The sequence below is a fragment of the Alligator mississippiensis genome, chromosome 5, assembly GCF_030867095.1.
Source record: "Alligator mississippiensis isolate rAllMis1 chromosome 5, rAllMis1, whole genome shotgun sequence".
Lineage (NCBI taxonomy): Eukaryota > Metazoa > Chordata > Crocodylia > Alligatoridae > Alligator > Alligator mississippiensis.
Window position 1 is genome coordinate 17,245,848 of NC_081828.1, and position 17,660 is coordinate 17,263,507.

General features: G+C 50.0%; 1 protein-coding gene across 2 annotated transcripts in view; it reads left to right on the forward strand.

Moving 5' to 3' along the window:
- The first annotated feature begins 15,831 nt into the window (after positions 1-15,831).
- PDE4B (phosphodiesterase 4B) overlaps positions 15,832-17,660 on the forward strand; it is a 402,270-nt gene continuing 400,441 nt past the window's right edge. The window contains exon 1 of one of the 2 annotated variants that reach the window (XM_059727915.1): positions 15,832-15,911. The gene's annotated coding sequence lies outside the window, so the exon portion shown is untranslated. Of the gene's footprint in view, positions 15,912-16,928; positions 17,003-17,660 lie in introns of those variants that run through there. The other variant, XM_059727917.1, reaches the window with a different exon arrangement.

Genomic DNA, 17,660 nt, shown 5'->3' on the forward strand with positions numbered 1-17,660 from the left:
AGGGATGTGGGCAGTGGGGTCCCTCAGGGCCCGGTCCTTGGACCCGTGCTGTTCAACATCTTCATCAGTGACTTGGATGAGGGGGTAAAAAGCACCCTGTTCAAATTTGCAGATGACACTAAGATGTGGGGGGATGTGGGCACGCCAGAAGGGAGGAATAGGCTGCAATTGGACCTGGACGGGTTACAGGGGTGGGCGGATGAGAACAGGATGGGTTTTAACACTGACAAGTGCAAGGTGCTGCACCTGGGGAGGAAGAACCAGCAGCATACCTACAGGCTGGGGAGCTCCCTTCTTATCAGTGCAGAGGCAGAAAAGGATCTTGGAGTCATTATTGAGGCCAAAATGAACATGGACTGACAGTGTGGGGACACGGTTAGGAAGGCCAACCGCACCTTGTCATGCATCCACAGATGCATCTCGAGCAGGTCCAAGGAGGTGATCCTCCCCCTCTATGCGGCACTGGTCAGGCCGCAGCTGGAGTACTGCATCCAGTTCTGGGCGCCACACTTCAGGAGGGATGTGGACAACATGGAGATGGTCCAGAGGAGGGCCACCCGCATGATCAGGGGTCAGCAGGGCAGGCCCTATGAGGAGAGTCTAAGGGACCTGAACCTGTTCAGCCTCCACAAGAGAAGGCTGAGGGGGGATCTAGTGACCTGTTACAAACTAGTCAGAGGGGACCAGCAGGCACTGGGGGAGTCCCTGTTCCCCCGAGTACTCCCAGGAGTGACTAGAAATAACGCTCACAAGCTGGCAGACGGTAGATTCAGACTAGACATCAGGAGGCGCTACTTCACAGTCAGGGCGGCTAGGACCTGGAACTAACTTCCAAGAGAAGTGGTGCTGGCTCCTACCCTGGGGGTCTTTAAGAGGAGGCTAGATGAACACCTTGCTGGGGTCATTTGACCCCAGTACTCTTTCCTGCCATGGCAGGGGGTTGGACTTGATGATTTACTCAGGTCCTTTCCTACCTGACCAACTATGAAACTATGAAATTAGCTCAGCTGTTCTCTCCCTTGCTCTTAGAGGAAACCCTCTCTTTTAAGCTCTTTTCTCTGTTGTTCTCTCTCTTGTTCTCAACCCTCCTGGGTGTCACTTTCAAAGGATGTTTCCAGTCCCAGCTTGTGTCAACAAGGCTATTTCATTCTTTGTTGCTGGAGTCAGTCATCATGTAGGCAGGGCAGCTCTGGCTTCAGTGAGAGATGATTTGATATTCCCTCAGAAGCCGGAGAGCAGAGGAGGGCTGCCCAGGAGATGCATTGTTGTATTCTGTACTCCTTGGAGTTTCCTTAGTGCTGTGGGCTTTGTGCCTAGGGATGTATCACACTGTACTTCAGCTATGAGTTGATCAAGACATGAATAACAGAATGATTTCATAATGTGCCAGGATGGAACAGTCTCCTAGCCAAAAGGAGGTGATGACAATTTGGGCATCAGTGACCATGAGATGATTGAGTTCAGGATCCTGAGGAAAGGAAGGATGGACAGCAGTAGAGTATGGACTGTGGACTTCAGAAAAGCAGACTTCAACTCACTTGGGGAACTTACGGTTGGGATCCCCTGGGAAGCCAGATTGAGGGGGACAGGAGTCCTGGAGAGTTGGCTGTACTTTAAAAAGGCCTTCCTAAGAGTGCAGGAACAAAGCATCCCGATGCACAGGAAGACTAGCAAGTATAGCAGAAGACCAGCTTGGCTTATCAGGAAACTCTTCAGTAAATTAAATCACAAAAAGGAAGCTTATAAGAAGTGGAAAGTTGGACAAATAACTAGGGAAGAATATAAGAGCATTGCTCAGGCATGCAGGGATGAAGTCAGGAAGGCCAAAGCGGAATTGGAGTTGCAGCTAGCAAGGGATGTGAAGGGTAACAAGAAGGGTTTCTATAATTATGTTGGAAGCAAGAGGAGGATCAGGGAAAGTGTGGGTCCCTTACTGAATGGGGGAAGCAACCTTGTGACAGAGGATGCAGAAAATGCTGAAGTGCTCAATGCCTTTCTCGCCTCAGTCTTCACAGGCAAGGTCAGCTCTCAGGCTACTGCACTGGACAGCACAGTTTGGGGAGGAGGAGAGCAGCCCTCAGTGCTGAAAGAACAGGTTAGGGACTACTTAGAAAAGCTGTATGTGTACAAGTCCATGGGGCTGGATGGGATGCAACTGAAGGTGCTGAGGGTGTTGGCTGATTGCAGAGCCATTGGCCATCATCTTTGAAAATTCATGGCAATTAGAAGAGGTCCTGGATGATTGGAAAAGAGCAAACATAGCGCCCATATTTAAGAAAGGGAAAAGAAGGATCCAGGGAAATACAGACCAGTAGGCCTGTGCGAAGCGGCTAGTATTTGCTTTGGATTCAGCTGATTCAGGGGACAGTGGTTCTATTCGGTGATTCAAATCACTGTCCTGAATCAATTTGCCCAAATCTGATTCAGAGATTTGGCTGCTGCTGAATCTCTCCGAAGAAGCCAGGCCCATCCCCCCCAGCCCAGCGATGGCTGCCCTGCCCACCCCAGCTCTTTGGAGAAAAAAAGGGCTGATGTTCACTGGGTGCTGCTGGGTGGGGGGGGGGGGGGTGAGTCCTACTGCCCCCCACTGCCCCAGGCTGCGTGGGGGGCTCTGCATGAGCCCTCCGACCATCCCCTCTCACTCCCCCAGCACCCCGACCCGGGCCAGCTCCAGCCCTTTAAGGGAAAAAAAAATGAGAAAAGCCCTGCACTCACTGCTCCTGCTGGGCAGGGGGTGATCCCTGCTGCCCCACACCACGTGGGGGGCTCTGCACGAGTCCCCCAAAGTCCCAAGGGTGCTGCAGGAGCAGTGAGTCCCGGAGCTTTTCTCCATTTTTTCTTCTTAAAGGGCTGGAGCTGGCCTGGGTGGGGCAGCCTTGGCAGGGTTAGGGGAGTGAGGGGGGGTCAGGGGGCTTGTGCAGAGCCCCCCATGCATTGTGGGGCAGTGGGGGGCAGCAGGGATCTCTCCCCTGCCCGGCAGCACCCGGTGAGCACCAGGGCTATTTTTTAAAGGGCCGGGAGCTGGGGCGGGCGGAGCAGTCGTGTGGGGGCTGAGGGGGCAGGCGGATGTCGGGGGGACTGTCCGAATCATTGAAACTCTCTGAATCTTTTCTGAAGATAAGGAGAGCTCTGACTCGATTTTGATCTTTTAATTGGTCCCCTGATTCGATTCGGATTCAGAGATTCGGCTACCAAAATCTCCTCTGAATTGAATCGCCACCCAAAGCTTTGCGCAGTCCTACAGATCAGTCAGCCTCACCTCAGTCTCTAGCAAAATCACGGAGCAGATCCTCAAGGAATCCATTTCCAAGCACTTGGAGGAGAAGAATGTGATTAGTAACAGTCAGCATGGATTTGCCAAGGGCAAGTCATGCCTGACCAACCTGACTGCCTTCTACAATGAGATGACTGGTTCTGTGGATGTGATGTACCTTGATTTTAGCAAGGCTTTTGATACCATCTCCCACAAGATTCTCACAGGCAAGCTAAAGAAGTACGGGCTGGATGAATGGACTGTAAGGTGGATAGAAAGCTGGCGGAGCATTGGGCTCAGAAAGTAGTAATCCGTGGTTCAATGTCTCACTGGCAGCCAGTATCGAGTGGAGTGCCCCAGGGATCAATTCTAGTTATGGAGCTGGTTTTGTTCAATGTTTTCACCAACAACTTGGAAAATGGCATGGAGTGTGCCCTCAGCCTGTTTGCAGATGATACCAAGCTGGGGGGAGTAGTAGACGCACTGGAAGGTAGGGCTAGGATTCAGAGTGACCTAGACAAATTGGAGGATTGGGCCAAAAGGAATCTCAGATGGTTCAGCAAGGACAAGTGCAAAGTCCTGCACTTAGGACGGAACAATCCCATGCAAGGTACGGGCTGGGGACCAACTCGTTGGGCAGCAGTTCTGCAGAAAAGGACCTGGCAGTGACAGTGGACAATAAGCTAAATATGAGTCAGCAGTGTGCTGTCGTTGCCAAGAAGGCTAATGGCATACTAGGCTGCATTGGTAGGAGTGTTGCCAGCAGGTCAAGGGAAGTGATTATTCCCCTCTATTCAGCACTGGTAAGGCCACATCTGGAGTACTGTGTTCAGTTTTGGGCCCCCCACTACAGAAAGGATGTAAATTAGAAAGAGTCCAGTTGAGGGTGACAAAAATGGTTTGGAGGCTGTGGGACATGACTTCTGAGGAAAGACAGGGAACTGGGCTTATTTAGTCTAGAGAAGAGGAGACTGAGTGGGGATTTAACAGCAGCCTTCAACTACCTGAAGGGAGATTCGAAAGAGGATGGAGCTGGACTGTTTTCAGTGGTAGCAGATGACAGCAAGGAGCAATGGTCTGAAGTTGCAGCAAGGGAAGTTGAGGTTAGATATTAGGAAGACTTTTCTCACCAGGAGAGTAGTAAAACACTGGAACAAGTTACCCAGAGAGGTGGTGGAAGCTCCATCTGGAGGTTTTCAAAACCCAGCTAGACAAAGCTTTGGCTGGGCTGATCTAGTTGGGGATGGTTCTGTTTTGAGCAAGGGGTTTGACTAGATCACCTCTTGAGGTCCCTTACCTGAACTTTCTATGATTACTTAGCCACACTGGTATGTGAGAAGTTAGCATCAGTAAAAAATCCAATAATATTCCTAATGACAGAATGAACCAACTGGAGATGTGTAATTTTAACCAGAGGAAGCTTCACCATGGCTGTGAACTTTTCAAAATGGTTTCTTTTGTATCCCTTATAACTTGCTTCTATTCAGCTTCAATCTGTTCTTCATCTGGTTAACTGATTTTGTTCAGGCAGCGGGCCATCTCAGTGACAGAGCTGTGTTACCTAGGAATTGCTGGCACTTGAGTCCATACTGTCTGAACCTTTGCCCATTATAATCACACTGGACCACCTCCACTCCCTCTGGTCCTGCCCCCCGCCCCCCCAGCCCCTCTATACTCCATATCACTATCGTTGCTGTTGTCATCTTTCTCTCCTCCATTGTCCTCATCGCTCGTTCCTTCTCTGTTGCTGTTCCCATTTTCTTCCTCCTCATCATCCTCATCCTTGTCATTGCTATCTTGTAGGTACTAAAAAAACCCAGCAGAGAGATAACTGATGCATGTAGGACTCCAAAAGTTAGTGATAGAGGCACCCGTTTCCAATCACAACTTGTTGAGTGTGTTCCTCCAGGAAGAATGCAAATGATTTTAACACATCACCCTGGATCTCTGTCCTTGAGGTGAGAAAGGAGTGCCACATAGCCAAAATGCTGAATGATGTAGAAAGGTGAGGAGGAAGGAAGGATCTCTGTCCCCTAGCCACTGAGGAAATCACCAGTTGGCAAGACTAAAGATTTGATGTTCCATGTCTTTGCCTGATTGTGCTGGGTCTAGAACATTGTAGCTGGCCTTTGGCTAGCCTTTCAGCATTACTTTCACTATTGCATATTTGAAGGAGGAAGAAAAGATTCCTTCCAGAAGGAGGTATGGGAATTTCAGTCAGGAATGGCTCCATTTGCTCATGACTTTCACAGGCCAAGAAAGGTCCCAGCCAGAATTGTGAGTCTTGGATGAAGACTCGTGCACGGTGCTAAGATTTCTTTATGGCAATGATTTTTTAGTTAAGAACTTTGTGATGAGTGAACACATTGTACTCTGGGAATCTAAATAGGATGTTGGTTAGTGAGTACAGATGGAGCAGATCCATATTGGTTGGGAAAGCTTTTTGAATGTACAGGGTTATTTTTAAGCAAAGTAAGATGATCGTTCTTCACAAGCATTTGGTGTTTAGTTTTCATGGAGGCTGTAGCCCCTTAGGATTGATTGTGTGCTTTACCATTCTGGGTAGCTTCTTATGGTGGAACTGAGCTCCTTCCTTGGAGGTGGATAAAAATAACATAGCTTTGGAAATTTCACACGTTTCCTCAGCCTTTATCTTCTGCCATTAGTGCTCAGGTTTCTGCCATGCCTCATCTAGAGTAGAGTACAACAAAAACAAGATTTGTGTGGGTGCCAGGGAAGAAGGAGCTATTTGGGGGCTTATTATATTAGTGGCAGAGGTTGGTGTTTAGTTTAATGATTCATCAGGTCCTCAGTTCCTCATCCAGTGGTTGTTTTGAAGCTTGTGAGATGTTGTGATTGTTTTGAGATGACTGACATTTCTTATGGCCCATGAGCTGGAAGATTTCTTACTACTGCCTTAATGAGGCGACAGTCTGTCCAAGATGACAGAAGGAGTCTAACGTGCTTGATCGTAGAGTGCTGATACATGTGCTCTGGGGTTGGGGGTGGGGGAAGAAGGGGCGTTTTAATTAGAGTGGCTCTCAGGTGCTGCTCTAATTAAAATGCTGTAGTATCTTGTGTACCCTGCATGCATCCTGCATTTCAAAATGGCCACAGGGCTGCTTTAATTAAATGTGCCTCTGCTACCATTTTGAACCACAGGATGCTGAATACATGAGATGCTGCAGCATGCTGGCGCGCTCTAATTAGAACACTCCAGCAGACTCAATTAATCAAGCTCCACCACGTTCTAATCAGGAAGCATCAGAGCACACGTACCCATTGTGTCGACGCTGAAGATTAGATTACCACTGACACACTGCTACCAGCTGTCATGACATCTATTGCACCAGTAGGAAAATAAAAGATATAAAAAGAGTAGTATTTTTATGAAGCTTGAAAATGAATGCAGAATTAGAAGCATAAATCTAAATATTCCATGTCATTACTTTTTCTTTTTAAATATTTAAAAACTGTTTCTAATAAGCCAGTAAATCTGGCAGCATCTGCATGGATTCTGCAATAGGATCTAGACCTTGGTGGACTGTCATGGAAGTCACTGGATTCTTCCTGCCATATAAAATCCCAGGGATTGTAGTGAGACTGTTTTGGTGCAAAAGACTGCCATCTCACAACAGGATGGAAGCAAAGGAAATTATTTTTGATTAGCAAAACCTTGAAGTCTTCACAATAAAAATGTAAAATGAAAGGGACACTATCAAACTGCAATCGTTCAATTTATCGAAACCAACTGAAAACCAGTTTACTGAATGGGATTGGTGCCTAGGCCTCTCTGCAACTTTTTTATAATGCTAACCACACTGTCACGGCAGGGTCCTCGCGGAGGGCCGTGATCTCCTTGAGGCCCTCTCACCGCACTACTCCGGCCCGAGGGCACCCTCCATTCTTGCCCGCCACGTCTTGATGGAATATATGTAATAGGGAGGCTGCCTTGTGTTTCCTCGGGCCTGTCAGCTCCTGGACCCCTCGTGGGTCTCCCCGTATAATGGGCGCTACCCAAGCGCCCTAGCCTTATGGGCTATGCGTGGCTCCTACCTCCCCTGATACCACGCCCCAAGCCTCACAGATGTAATGGACGTTGTTTGGTCTATCTCTCTACTGTGGCCCACCCTGGGCTCCCTCTCTCATGCCCAGCCTCTTGCTGGGACTCTCGTCTGGCCCACTCTGGGCCTCCCCTGCCGGTGTGGTTCCGCTCCGGGACTCTCTAGCGGGCCTCCGGTCCTATGGGCCAACCGCACGGATATCCTCCCTGACTCTGACTCCCCGCGCTGCTACTCCCTGTCTTCTCAGGGGCAACCGCAGCGCCCTGCCTTGGTCTGAGGGGGATTGCCGCACTAGCCTGCGGCCGGGCTCGCTATGCCTGTGCGCCCACACTGGGCTACTCAACAAAGCACAGTGGCGTTCCCCCTTTCTGGGGCTCGCTGCGCCCACACTGGGCTACTCAATAATGTACAAGGGCGTTCCCCCTCTCTGGGGGCTCGCCGCGCCCACACTGGGCTACTCAATAACGTACAAGGGCGTTCCCCCTCTCTGGGGGCTCGCCGCGCCCACACTGGGCTCCTCAGTAATACCACCCCTTTCCTGGGGCCGGGGGGCTATGTTCCCCCACACGCAATCCGGGGTCTCGGTCCCCGTCTGCAACCTACGGGTTGCACCCGCGACCCACTGGCCGCGCTCCTCGCCGCCAGCTGCTCGCGCAGTGGCGTGCAAGCTGCGCCTTCGGGGTCTATGTTCCCACACACGCAATCCGGGGTCTAGGTCCCCGTCTGCAACCTACGGGTTGCGCCCGCGACCCACTGGCCCCGCTCCTCGCTGCCAGTTGCTCATACACTGGCGTGCGATCTGTGCCTTCCCTGGCGCTATGAACAATAATGCGCCCTCCTGGCGCTAGGGCACCCCACACTCTCTGGGGTCCCTGTAGTTGAGGCCTCCTCCAACCCCTACAGCCTCACCCAAGCCTCTGGGGGTAATAATACAAACGCAAAGCAAAACCACAAGCCCCTAGGCTGTAACACAAATGCAAGCCGCATGGCCATAACTCCTCATCATAGCTCAAGCCTCCAGGGCTATCATGAGCTGTACTTGCAACTTAGGCTCCTTCCCATATTTCGGCCGGGGGAGCTCCTGCCTCTCCGGCTGCTGGCAGAGAACTCCCAGCCTGGCCTCAGCCCTGAGCTTTATAAGGGCCAGGCCCTGCCCCCTACAGGCAGCTGGCTCCGCTTGGTTGCTCCGGCAACATGCAGCTGCGCTCATTACCTGAGCAAGCCCCAGCTGGGCTCGTCATGTCAGGCCAGGGCGCGCTCACTTGCTCCTTGGCAGTTCCTCCTTTCTAGGAGCAGGGGTACCAAGGTGCCCTGCGACACACACTTTTCAGTTTTCCGTCCCCACCCAGACAGCTATACTGCCTTGCTGCTAAGTGGAGGGCCTACACAAACTGAGGAATGCGCATGCATCTTGGAGAGCACTAAGGACACCTGAGTGTTTCAGCCAACAGCCATTATTGAGGACTCCACCGAGTGCAATCCTGGCCCCTTTTTGAGCAAGGCTTTGCCATGATGGTCACTTGAAGAGCCTAGGTAACATCTGGTAGGATACCCACCCTCCCTCCTGGTCCTTGGGCGACAGAAGCAGATCCTCCACTGGTTTGAAACAGAGGGTTGAACATATGCAGTGATGTTATCAAATCAGTGGGCATATGATGTTGCAGGAAAATCTGTCTATACTCCATCATCCTTGGCAGAATTCTAAAATTTAATTTAATTAAATATAATGCAATCTCATAAAATACAGGTGGTCAGGCTACCCAACCTAATTACTTAAATTACACAAATCTCTGTATAGCCACCAGTTTGCAGATACCAAACCCTGCTTTACTGATCAGTTCATAAATAAAGCAGCTGGATCTACTTGCTACTTCTGCTGGCAAGTGCACCCACGATGAACCTCTTGGCTAAGAGATGAAGAGATGCATCTCCTCTTGGTTAATCTAGTTTTAGACTTCTGTAACTCAATGAATGTATATCTGAATTATATCAGTATAAGGAAAAGGAAAATCAAGTTCAGTGCCTGGCACAAATACTGGCAAGCAATACCAACAAAGATGGACAGCAATTATTTACATTCATGCATAGCCCAGATCAGTGGAATGAAATTAAGAACAAGAAATCAAAGCTAACATAATCTCAGGCGAATGTTAGGAGTCATTTTCCAAGGGAAAGTATTTTAAATTCCTTTCTTGGGATGTTTAAAACCAAACTTTATCTGACACTAAATCCCTCCCCACCATCCCTACCCGCCTTCCCCCCAAAACTTAAGGAACCATCCTTCATTGACAGAGGTTTGCATGACCTAATAATTTCAAGGGTAAATTGACAAAATATTCTTGGAGAAATGCTTTTAAGCTGTTTTAAATAGTATATTATGGTATCATGTTTTTTTTCCAGAGACAGTCAATCTTCCAGACACCTGCATCAAAGATGTATTAACACAACACATAATTATACACCTCAAATTATTGTTTGAATTATAACTTTAAAAAAATACGACTATGTTTCACTGTATGTAGAAATCAATTTGACCTTTCAAGGAGGAAAAAGATGAAAGAGACGATTTTTATTAAACATTAACTAATATTTAGCTACTTTTAATAAGTACTTAGAAAGTATTTATGTATGTTCACCTAACAGCTATTTACTTTTGAGTAACAAAACTATAACTTTATTCATAAACTGGCATTTTTTTCCCTCTCAGTGACTATGTGCTCTAGGACTGTGTTACAATACAGCACATTTTAGGCTGCATTGTACAAAGTCATCTTATCAGGAGGTGGCTAATCTACAGGGCAGTTCTGAAGAATGATGTCTGAGGAAAAGTGCAGAGCAGCAGCCTTGTGCTCAGATTTCAGACCTGTAATTAGGTCAGTGGTTCTCACCCTTTTTAGACTCAAAACACCCCTTGGAAAATGCCATCTCTTAGTTTTCACTCATTGTTTGACTAAGAAAAATAGTAGAGCATTTTTCGGTTCCTAAGAGCTCAGAAAGACCGTAACAATTTGGTGTCCTATAGTGCTGTAAAGGACTGCCATGTTAGGTGACTGCACATCAGGGTGCACAATGTGATTCCTGTACATCCATAATATTCAACTGAGGTGCCACAGCACCCTGGGGTGCCTTGAGATCCTTTCAAGGGTGCCATGGATATCATGCATTGTTAGCACTGCTAGGCATGCAAATATGATTCACAAAATAAACCAGAGATTTCAAATGGGAATCACAGAACCATAAGGAAGTAGGGCTGGAAGGGACCTCCAGCCCAACCCCCTGCTTGATACAGGATCATCCCTATCCAAACCAGCATACAATCCACCATTTAAACTCTATATAACACCACTTTCAACCCTGAATCCATAGCATTAAAACCATTCTGACCTGCTGTGGCCTTTTTTTCCCCGGGGGAGAGCAGGGTTCTTTGCAAAGGACAATTTGCTCTATTACTTTCCTGTAGTCAAAGAGAGATGAGTGACAACAAAGAGCTGCCATTTACTGAGGGGTGCCTTGTGTCCAAAATGGTGGAGAGCCACTGCTGGACACCCCAGATGCATCACGTGCATTAATGTGCTTTAGTTAATGTGCATTAAATCTAGTACCTTCATTGTGAGGTATTAGGAAAATGCATATTAGCCTGTCTTAATGCGGAATAAATAGCACAGTTTTTTAGTGATGCTTTAATGCACATTAAGATAGACTAATGTACACAGCACCGTACCTAGACTCCTGGAGGCCCTGGGCAAACTTTTAGTATCAGGCCCCCCTTTCACTGGAGATAATGATAATAATAATACAGGCAGTCCTCAACTTACAATGTTTCAAGTTACAACATTTCACACTTACACCGTTTATAAATTGACACCGTGTCAGTGTTCTGACATCAGTTTCAACTTTACAACGCTTGATTTAACACGATGCCATGACAGCGAACAAGTTCGATGCATTGCCCATCTCCCTGGAGAACACCTGTACAAACTTCCTTGGACTCTTTCTTCAAGAAAGTAGCCAAGACTCCAGAGAAACCTGCAGTCAAGACTCCTGAGAAGACTCCAGCCAAGAACCCTTCAAAAAGTCCAACCAAGAACCCTTCAAAAAGTCCAGCAAAGTCTCCTCAAAGAAGTCCTTCCAAATCAATATGATTGCTGTTTATAATAGAAATACATTAATGTAGCTATATTACTCATCTATAATTTGTTGACTACAAAACTCTGGGTTATTTTTCTTGAAAATAGGGTATCAGGCCTTGGTTCAGGAACCAATCCCCCATTAATAACATTGTTTCCTATGGGATAAATCTGTTCCAAGTTATGTTTTGACTTAAGACATGGCTTTTAGGAACCAATTGTGTCGTAAGTCCGAGGACTGCCTGTAGTAAAAAAAAAATCATTTTTGGGCCCTGGGCAGCTGCCCGGTTCACCTATGCCCATGTCTGGCCCTGAATGTGCATTAAAGTGCAAGCATGGATGCCATGTGCCCCCAGAGGCTGGGGGCGCATGGCAAGCTCTCTCAGGCAGCGGCGGTGGCATGGCGGTGGTGAGTGGGGAGCTCCTGCAGGTGGCAGTGGTGGCGTGGCAGTGGTGAGCAGGGAGCTCCCGCAGGTTCATAGAAGTAGGGTCGGAAGGGACCTTGTAGATCATCAAGTCTGACCCCCTGCCCTGGGCAGGAGAGAAAACCGGGCTCAAATGACCCCAGCCAGGTAGACATCAAGCCTCCTCTTAAAGACCCCCCAGGGTAGGAGCCATCACCACTTCCCTTGGAAGTTGGTTCCAGATCCTAGCCGTCCTGACTGTGAAGTAGTGCCTTTGGATGTCTAGTCTAAACCTACTCTCTAACAATTTGTGGCTGTTATTCCTTGTTACTCCGGGAGGGGAAGGGGGGCGCTAGGGGGAACAGGGTCTCTCTCAAACCCTGCTGGTCCCCCCTGGTGACTTTATAGATGGCCACCAGATCCCCACTCAGCCTTCCCTTGTGAAGGCTGAACAGGTTCAGGTCCGGTAGCCTCTCTTCATAGGGTCTGCTCTGCTGTCCCTGGATCATGCGGGTGGCCCTCCTCTGGATCCTCTCAATGCTGTCCACATCTCTCCTGAAGTGCGGCGCCCAGTACTCCAGCTGCGGCCTGACCAGTGTCGCATAGAGGGGGAGGATCACCTCCTTGGCCCTGCTTGAGATGCATCTGTGGATGCACGACAAGGTACGGTTAGCCCTACTGACCGTGACCTTGCAATGTCGTCTCATGTTCATCTTGGAGTCAATAATGACTCCAAGATCTCTTTTTGCCACCATGCTCTGAAGAAGGGAGTTTCCCAGCTTATGAGTGTGCTGCTTGTTCCCACTGCCCAATGTCACAACCCAAAGTTGTGATTTTCTGTTTGTGTGTGCTTCGGCATCGCTAAATTATTTTCCCGCTAAATTGCAGCTTCTTTACATGGTAGAGCTCTCTGCTACAGAGGAGAGCTCTGGTGCAACGGAGTATTTCCCTCCAATTTGAAGCTTTCTTTGCAGGGTGCATTTCTCTGCTGCAGAGGAGAAATGCTCATTGCAAAGAGTTCCTGCCATTCGTATTATAATTCGAGCCCCATTATTGGCTTGTGCTAAATTATTCATACGTGGTGGCTAGTGATTGGCTTGCTAGCCGTATAAGAAGCTTGAGTGGTTTCCGCCCAAGCTGGAGATCTCCGAGAATCTCAGGAGGATCCTGAGAACCCCAATTCCGAGAATTCCAGGAGAAATCCGAGAGAATTCCGGCAACAAATCCACGATTACCTCGTGGATTTCTACGTAAATCTCGGACCGAATGGTGGTTTAATCAGCCATCAAGAGCCTCTCCCCGTCGCCGATAAATTCCTAGACGTATCCCTTCTTGTATACTAAACATTTAAACCCACACCGGACCCGCGGAGCCTTAACAACTCCGTGGTTGAGGGAACCGAAGAGTATTATCGTACGAACCCACGGAGATTCAGCCACTCCAGGGGAACCGAGCCCACAGAGCCTTAATGACTCCGGGGGAATTAAATCCACAGAGCTTCAACAACTCTGGGGAAAGAGCTGACTTGTCGTAATCCTCCAACGGGATTCAAGCGGAGCTGTGCCTGGAAAGCTGTCCAGCCTACACCACTACCATCTTTGGTGTAAGTAAATAATCTTTTAATCAACCTCTACGCATCCGTGACTGATTCTAGCTCGTCGCCCGCTCTCTCCGACCCCGCGTGCCCGGGCTGCTGGCCACAGCCCGCGTGCGCAAAGACGGGCCCCGGCTCGCCTGCGCCCGGCCTGCACACCCAAGTGCAGCACCCTGCACTTGTCAGTATTGAAACCCATCCTATTTTCGTTAGCCCACCCCTGTAACCTGTCCAGGTCCTGCTGTAATCTGTCCTTCCCTATTAGTGTGCCCACCTCACCCCAAATCTTGGTATCATCAGCAAATTTAAACGGGCTGCTTTTTACCCTGTTGTCCAAGTCACTAACAAAGAAATTGAACAGTGCAGATCCAAGGACTCCACTGCCCACTTCCCTCCAGGTTAAAAAAGACCCATCCACCACCACCCTCTGAGTATGACCCTTCAGTCAATTTGCAATCCATCTGGCTGTGTAGGCATCAATGCCACAGTCACTTAGTTTTTTGATGAGAATGGGGTGGGAGACAGCGTCAAAGGCCTTGCTGAAGTCCAGAAAGACTACGTCCACTGTGACACCTGCATCCAGTGCTTTTGTGACCTGATCGTAGAAGGCAATCAGGTTGGTCTGACAGGACCTTCCCCTAAGGAAACCGTGCTGGTTGCCCTTGAGCATCATCTCTGCTGCTGGCCCATCACAGATGTGCTCCTTGATGATCTTCTCAATGAGTTTCCCCAGGATTGAAGTAGGACTAATGGGCCTATAGTTGCCTTGGTCCTCCCTCTTCCCTTTTTTGAAGATGGGGACCATGTTGGCTTTCTTCCAGTCATCTGGCACCTGGCCAGAGCACCACAAGTGCTCATAAAGCCATGCCAAGGGCCCCGCAATAACCCCTGCCAATTCTCTCAACACCCTGGGGTGGAGAGCATCTGGACCTGCTGATTTGAACACGTCCAGCCCCTCCAGAAGCACTCTAACCCGGTCCTCCCCGACCTTAGGCCTGGCGGCATTTCTCCCGAGTCCGTCTGGAATCCTGGTGGGGGAGTCCTGGTCCCTGCACAGGAAAATAGAGGCGAAGAATTTGTTAAAGAGGTCTGCTTTCTCCTCTGGCGCAACCACCAGGTTGCCAAGCATATCCTGCAGGTGCCTAACATTACCCGGTGCCTTCTTTGTTCTTCGGACTTCTTATTATCTTTGATCCTTGACGCTAGCTCTAGCTCCATATCTGCCTTAGCTTTTCTAACAGCCCCACTACAGACCGGAGTGGTGGAGGTATACTCCTCTTTGGTGGTAGCCCCTCCCTTCCACCCGGTGTATGCCTCCTTTTTGGCAATCAGGCATTCACGAATGCCCTTGGTGAGCCGGGGGGGGGGCTTTTGGGCACTCTTGCCCCCCTTGCTTCTTGTTGGGATTGTTACCCCTTGGGCTCTGAGTATCATCTCCTTAAGGAACGACCACTCATCTTGGGCACTGAGTTCCCCTACTCTCGAGGACCCCGGCGCTTCTCCCACTAATCTTAACTCGTTGAAGTTGGCCCTCTTAAAGTCTAGGGCTACTGCCTCGCTGCAGGCCCTTGGCACCCTGCGCTGGATGGTGAATTCCAGCAAGCGATGATCGCTATCGCCCAGGTGGCCGCGGCAGTGTCAGCAGCGGGGATAGCGAGCGTTGACCTGCAGTTGGTGACCACCCACAGATGCCGCTGGCAGCGTTGGCAGCAGCCAGTGACACTCAGGGACTGCCGCAGCTGCTGCTGGCCGCGTCGGCAGCAAGGGGGAGAGCTGGTGACTATACAGAAACAGAATGAATAAATGAACATTTTTTTGCGTGAAGTAAGTAAAAGATTCAATTCGATTCGTCTAGAGGAAAAAAAGGTGTAAAGGAGGTCTCTTCATTTTGCAGTCATCATCTGTATGAATTCTTCATAGTTGACTTGTCAGTCTCCACCAATATCTGGCAGCGCTTTTTGCAAGCCCACGGCCACGCTCAGGGGGTGCACGCGCATCCTCCGCGTCGCCAAGGCCCCCTGTCCTCCCTCGGCTTAGTTGTGTAAAACCCTGCCGCGGTGCTGCTGGACGCAGGTTACCCGAGGGAAGCGGGGGCTTGTTATTTTATCCCCCAAATGACAAAAAGCGCCCCTCTATCTCGCTGGCCTGGGAGACGAGGACAGGACGGACTCCCGAGCTGGGGGGAAGCCCTGAGACAAGCGGGCTCAGCACCAGGCTGGGTCGGGGGAGAAGTTTGCGGCCGGCTCAGCCCCAGGGCCCCGGCCGCGGTAGCATCCGCGTGCCCCAGCGCTGCGCCGCGCCTCACGGGCAGGCGGGGGGCGGAGGCGGGGGAGGGGCGAGCGGCTGCATCCACCGCCGCGCTGCGCTGCGCTGCGCTCGCCACGACCGGAGGCGGCCGCCGCGCGTCTCCGCCCCGGGGAGGTGCTGCCGGGCCGGGCAGGGCTGGGCTGGGCCGGGCCGGGCGCGCAGGTGAGCGGAGCCGGGTCTCTCCGGGGCCCCGACGCTTGCGGGCGGTGGGGTGGCGGCCCCGGCCTCCTGCCAGGGAGGATGGAGCTGCCCCCCCGGGGCCGCGCCGTGTCCCAGGGGCGAGGCTGAGCATCTGCTGCGCTGGGAATGGGAAGATGGTGTGGTTGGGGTTGGGGTTTTCCCCCCTCTTTCCCCCAGAAAGTTTAGTGCCGCGGTGAGCACCCGGCGGCGGGCTCAGCGCAGCCCCCGGAGCCGGGGGTCGCGGTCCGGCTGCCCGGCTGGAGCGACAGCGGCGGGTGCCTGTTTCCATCACGTTCACAGTGTGCGGTTGCCACGGGGATTTTGATTGAAAAGGCCGCCTCTGCCCGCACTTCTTGCTGGGTTGAGAGCTGGTGTCCATGGAGGGGACCCCCTGGTCCAGCTTCCTAAGTCGGCGCCTGACAGGGGGCCGGGGGATGGCAGTAGTCAGGACGGCAACGTGATCTGGCTGTCGTAGGGATCTGTTTATAGCAGTTTTTGCGGGACACTTGTGTTGTTCTGCGCCGTGGCGTGCGGTTGGAGTCCATATGGCTTTCTTGAAGCCACGGTTTCCGTTCGGTGCCTTGTGGAAGATGTGGGTTGAAGAGGCACGCCGGGATGTGTTATTCCTTTTTCGTTGGCAAAGCGGCTCCGCTGTGGTTATAGGAAATGTAGTTCGTGGGGATTTTGGCGAGCCGTGGAGCATCGCTTACTGTAACAGCCGAAGTGGGTTGCTTTTCCTACCGTCTCGGTGTGCTGGTTAGGGGGGCATCAAGCAGTCTAGGTAGGGAACGAGCCAGTCTGAGGCTTTTGGAATTAATTACCACGCCTGAAAGAAGTTGTTTTGTGTGGTGTTCACCATCTGCTGCAATGTAGGATCTCCAAGAGGTCACCCACACTGACGAGAAATCCCTGTGCTATATTTGATTTTTATCCTAACTAGAGCTTTCATATCATTCTCGCTATTTTTTTTTTCATTTCCCAAACATTTACTAACAGGCTGAGGAAGCCGCAGTACCGATACAAGCTGTGAATTTTGGAGAATTTTGTCACTTTACAGCTGTCTTTCATTTAAGGTCAGTGCAAAGGGATTTGCATATCACTTTGGAATTGCTCTGGTATGTTATGTGAAATAAAGGATTTCTGCTGTGGTGATTTAAGAGAGATGCTCTGATTTCCCAACCCCCCTCAACACACACGCTCATCTCTAGACAGGGTAGTGCAATTGTAAACAAGTCACTTGTTTATAAATCATTTAAAATTGCATGCTCCTCTGTACTAGGACCATGCCTCCCTTTCGGTTTTCTCAGGCAGCATCAAGCTTACAGGCTGCACAAAACAAATCACTCATAGTAATTACCTGCCTTTCTCTCTTGTCATCTGATCTATATTAGGTATTTCTAGTGTGCCTGTTAGAGTAATATCAAGCACATCTGTTTCTTCTTTTATTCCTTCTTTATGGGTATCTTAGGTTCTTGTGAGCCTTTCTAACAAGCTTCTTTTTGTTCTTGCCTGGTTTAAATATAGGTCTAAATTGAAATGCAAAATCCAGTCTTAGACATGCTCTGTTCCCTAAAAGATGTGGGAAAAGTTTGAATTAAGTTCCAAATGCAAGAATTGTACCTCGGCCTTTTCTCAAGAAGGTTTAACTAGAAGATTACATGCAGCCTACTTGATCTTTTGACGCTTGGCCCATTTGCTATGCCTGATTAAGCAGGTAAGCAGGATCTGACC